The following is a 5,860-nucleotide window of genomic DNA, read 5'->3' as shown; positions in this document are numbered from 1 at the left end:
CTGGCCCTCCCAGAGAAAGACCTGCAACTGATTGGAACAAAATGCTGGGGCATAGAGATGGAGAACTTTCCTGCTAGTAGCAGCGGCCAGAGTACCACTTTCCTATCATCTCCGCCCCCAAGGGCTCACTTTTCAGCTGGTGGAAGACCTATCGCTAAAGTCATTGTTACAAGAAAAACAGAAATTTCCTCAAACTAAGTTAATTAATTCAACAAGGCCACGAGACTGATATGGCTCAAATGCTATGGTGGCCTGTGTATGCAACCCAGACCCTTAGCCCGTAAATGCCTGAAGGTTGAGGAAATCAAAACACCAGGGACAGCTAATCACAAACAAGCCAGCTAGGCTTTCAGCATCAGCCGAGCAAACAGCTCCCTGCTTGGCTCCTGCACCTTCTCTGTGTAAGTCTTGCTGGCAGAGTGCTCCTAACTCCCTCCAGGTTGGCGCTACATATTTGGAATCCATTTTTGCTCAAATAAGCTCTTAATTTTTTTTCATGTGCCTCCATTGATCTTTTAACACTACCTTAAGTCAAGGAGGGTTTGATGGGGATGATTAAGAATATAAAACTTTTATGAGGCCTAATTGCAAAAAGTGAAGCTGTTCCTCACAGGAGGTGGGAAGGAAAAAGTAATAAAGTTCCTTTCTGGCCCTAGCCGGTTTGGCTCAGCTAGAGAGCATCAGCCTGCGGACTGAAGTGTCTTGGGTTTGATTCAGGTCAAGGGCATATGTTGATCCCCTGTAGGGGGCGTGCAGGAAGCAGCCAATCAATGATTCTCTCTCATCAGTGATGTTTCTATTTCTCCCTCTCCTTTCCTCTCTGAAATCAATAAAAATATATTTTTAAAAAAGGTTCTTTCTGTCTTTGTTTCTGTGTCTCTCTTACACACACACACACACACACACACACACACACACACACAGTTCCACACATCCTTCCTCTTTGTTGGCTATTATGTTTAATTCCCAAGGCTCTCTGGACTTTTAGTTCGTGTTTTCATATGACTAATGAAATCTCTGTGTCCCTATTTCTAGGTTTCAAGAAGATAAAATTATTTCAGCCCCGGATCTGACATCCATGTCGAGCCCCTGAGTCACTAGTGGAAACACAGCCTGAACTCCGGCACACACACCAGCTGTGTGGTCTTACACACGTCATCTCTCTGGGTTGTCCTTCTGGGATCCAGGCATAGGGAGAGCCAGCGAAAGTAGGGGTAAAGGCCTGAGCCAGAGAGACAGGGTGCAGGAGCAGGCAGGCCTCACAAGAAGGTAATTCTCCATCTCTAGCTTGGCTTTGAACTAGTTTCAAGCTTCATTTTTAGAATCGCCTTCAGAGACTGTACCAGACACAGAAGAGAAATAATTTTATTTTCTTTCTGTGTTCTCCCTCCCCGCCCTCTGCCCTTTCCTATTTCATTCAATTCAATTCATTTCCTCTTCCTCTTTCCTTCCTCTACCCTTTCACAACAAACAACAGCCTGAGAAGTGCCAAAGATAGCCTGGGAGATAGTGAGGACAGGCTGGAGGACTGGAGGAGGGTAGGGGGCCAGCCTGCGCCTGGAAGTCTGACTCACACACATGGGGTGGCAGCCTCATTGTTGATTTCTTTGGCAACTAGCTGGACTGTGGAAATGGGCACATGCTACATTTAACCAACCCTGCTTTATTATTGCTGGGGACAACCTAACCACCCAATTTCTAAACTTGGCAGATGGAGGTGTCCAAGAGAATGTTTAAAGTTATTAGTCAAAATGAACAATAAAATAAATACCTCCTGCCTATTTGAAATATATGCTAACCTGAGTTAATAATATGGTTTTTTGACTGAGTGTTGTTAGTCAATTATAAGAATTCAAATCATTAGGGGCGAACTAAAGGCTGCCTGTAGTCTGAAGGATCAAACCATCTGTGTGTATACCTACTGTTTGATGCTCTTGTTAAAAAATAATTACCTCATTTTTTTATAATCACACTCTATGCTTATTGGCCTGGCCCACAATCAGCCTCAAAAGTCCAAGCTTGTAGGTAGAAGTGCTTCCAAAAGCAGAATTTACCAGAAGGTCAGGAAATGGCAGGCATGTTTACATTTATTTGCGTCTTTGCTCCTGAATGCCCAAGTCCACAGATTTAAGGCTCTTTAACTTTCTACCCCATGCCTCCCTTTTCAGAACTATTTCTCCACTTTTGCTCAACTCCATCCAAATGCGCACTCTATGGTCTTGCTGTCGTTCATGTTTATATGTCCAATGAAGAGCATCAGGGAAGGGAAACTGAAGGGTAGGGAATACTTAAGAGGGTATGCACCCTTATTAGCATCCCTCCCCAATATAATCAAGGCTGAAGTTGGAACCCAGTAAAAATCTCATTGCTTAAGTTCTGAGCCCTAGGCTTGACTTTCCCTCCTCTTTCCAGACTCTGATCGGTCCGGTACCTGGTTCTGTTTCTCTGCCCGAGTGATTTCAGTTGGACACGCCAAGGCTCCACCCATGCCGTCATTCACCTTTCCTATCACCTGTTGTAGCTGTCTCTAAATCCCCCACCTGCTGCTTGGTGGCCATGCACCCGGCTCACTCACCAAGCGCTGCACTCCTCTGTATCACCTTGCTTGGGTATGATGAGTTTGGGTCTGAAGCTGACAGAATATTGCCCCCTTCCCCTTTTTTTGGCAAATGCACATTTCCTTTCTCATTTTATTTTCTTTTTTTAAAAAATATATTTTTATTGATTTCAGAGAAGAAGGGAGACGGATAGAAACATCAATGATGAGAGGAAATCATTGATTGGCTGCCTCCTACATGCCCCCTACTGGGGATTGAGCCTGCAACCTGGGCATGGGCCCTTGACTGGAATCAAACCCGGGACCCTTCAGTCCACAGCCTGATGCTCTTCCACTGAGCCACATGGCTAGGCCTCATGTTTTTTGTTGTTTATGCTTTTGCCTTTTACTTACCCATTAGCGAGTGTCCAATTGGTGTTGAAAAGAAATGATCCTGTTTTATCTGATTTAGCTTCACAAGCTTGAATGTACAGGCCAACGGCACATATGCAATAGAAAGAAATGTGTGTTAAATGTATTGACCTTCTGAAGGTACTTCTCCTGGAAAATGTCCTATGGAATCCAATGACATTATATAAATACTTGATTTGACTTCTCACTGGAATTAAACATCACGGTGCCTCTCTCAGACTCGTAGCTTGACAATTTACTATTTAATGATATAAAAAAGTTTATATGCTACTTTATTATATATTCTTATCATGGTAACTAATAAGGATCCGATTTACACTGCATTTCTTGCTATGTTGACTTATGTGATAATGAGACTGCCACACTTTATTTATTCTATCAAGTGTTTATGAGATTTATATTTATACATTAGCACTTATGTCACAGGAATCTACGTTATTCTATCAAGTGTTTATGAGATTTATATTTAAGTGCTATGAATTAGCACTTATGTCACAGGAATCTACATTCAGTGCTAGTATGCAAACTCTAAAGGACAAACTTATTTTTTTTGGCAATTTATTTTAAAAGTAAGGGTGTATACTCATTAATAGATGATGCTATATACTGCTTTGTAAGCAGAAACCAGAGAAAACTTGCATCCTTTTTGCTATTTGCTATTATCCATGTAGAATGCAAAGTCAGCTTCAGTGTCTCAAATTTATTAATTTACTTAAGAAAAACAACCTTGTGATCTTGCCAAAGAAACTGAAACAAGTTTCTTCCTGGAAGGGGCTGGATTACAGTAAATAAAGTTTATTATGTCTGCTCATGGCCACATCATTCACAACATGGAGTCTCCAGTGATTTGAACTTTTCTATGGCCAGAATGCAAATTGCTTCTTTGAAACACTAGAGGGTGATATATGTAAAGCCATTTAGGATTCTGGCAGGTGCTGATTTGAATTTATTCTGTGAGATTATTTATTCCAATTATCTTTGAATGAGGACAATGCAAATAAATGTTTTAACTGCCTAAGAGATTAAGGCCTATAAATTGTAATATAAGTCTAATTAGTCTGACTTATAAAAAAGTGAATCTACCAGTGTGAATTTAGTACTTTACAAGGGGACAGGAATAAATCACTTTATTTCAATTATTTACAAAAAGAATTAAATTTTAGGCTAAGATTAAATGATATTCCAAATTGGTAGAGGAAAGTATTGAATGTGATTCCCCAATTGTTTCAACATACCAGAGGAAACGAAAGAAGGACCAGGAAAATAGCTAGGTGTCTGACATTCCTAGTCTTCACATGCTAAATGAATGAGTTGGACTAGTAGATGATTCTGGAGGCCTTACCAGATGTCATTCTTACTCAGGGCCTTGCAAGGACCCTGGGGCATCTAGAGTCAGCGTCTATTAGTGGATTCTAAGAAGGACTGCACAGAATCTTAATCAAAGAAGTCTGGTTTTGAAAGCCTGAGTCTAAAAACAAAAATTGCTTTTTTACTCTTTTGATTGACAATTTGACGAAATGAACTTTGGCTTATAGTAAGGCAAGCTTGCTCTTCACTAGAGAACTTTGGAAACAGTGCTTCTTTAGTATTTTTACAATATAACAGCATGAGTATCATCCAAATTATTAAGTAAGTGAAAGCAGCTTGAAAGCTGCCATCTACTAATCCCAGAGGCACTGAACATGTAAAATGACATATTGAATAACACCAGAGGAAATGAATCAAGAAATTGCTGATCATAGAGTTCAGACCATTGACTTTATATTCAATATACTGAAATATATTTAAAGTTCGTTGCTTTACATGTTTACAAATGATTTTACAAGTATTGACTAAATAAAACAGAGGTTTTTGTTTTGCTAGACAAGATATGGATTTCAGATATTTGAGCAAAGAAAAAATAATGTAAAACCTATTCTTGGCCGTTGTTTTTTCTTCCCTGGCTTTCCTGAACCTTCTTTCAGGCTAGAGAACAGGTCTCCCACTCAATATCCTGGGTAGCTTTAGAGCACTGTCATGGAAAGAAGTACAAAATGACTGTGAAACATGTAGTTCATAAATATGGATGCTTTCCAAGGCTAAATGAAAATCTATAGCAGAAAACAATAATACAAATTGTACTCCAGTTGTTGGCACATTATTTTAATAATTTAATGAAATTGTAACACATAAGTAAACAGATTACTACTCATTATATAAGTTGATGGTCAGGTGATAGCTGTAATAGTAGATGACTTACGAATTCATGAATTATTCTTCTGCTTATATTTAAATTTCTGAAAGTCAATGCTTAAGTCATGCTTTTGCCTTTCATTCTTGGTGTTATAAGAACTCTTTCTTCAGGCCTAAAAATGTAAGTGCAATATTTGTGCAATGTAAACACATTTTTCATTATTAATGACCACAACCAGCCAGTGATGAAGAGACAATTAGCTATTTAAATACTCAATTAAATGTGCATAGATTGTCATTTGGGTTGGAGAGTTATATGTTAATGTGAGGGAATTATTATTGGATTGTAGTCCTACCAACTATGTCTTTCTTGGAAATACGTTTTTCTACATTTGTCTTATAGGATTGTTTATATAGTGATCCCATATGGTATACAGTGATTATACAGTGACTTAGGCATTTACACACATAGCATATATAAGTCATGGATCCTGTGGCATCCATTTAGTAGATGTTTACTTAGCTGCCCTAATTGTTGCTAAATGAAGTCTGAGTTTCTTGTTTGAACTCTGAATGCACAGAACACATCTTATGGGTGAGAGAAAACTCCTTCATTTGTTTCCACCTTAGAGGAGTGGAATTCTCTTGACATTCTACTTTAACCGCATCTTTTCTAAATTCACTGAGGGTTATTATAACCTGAACTTAAATTTGCTTATT

This window comes from Myotis davidii, unplaced genomic scaffold (assembly GCF_000327345.1).
Source record: "Myotis davidii unplaced genomic scaffold, ASM32734v1 scaffold724, whole genome shotgun sequence".
Taxonomy (NCBI): Eukaryota; Metazoa; Chordata; class Mammalia; order Chiroptera; family Vespertilionidae; genus Myotis; species Myotis davidii.
The sequence above is the reverse complement of the archived record's forward strand: the minus strand, read 5'-3'. Positions refer to the sequence as shown.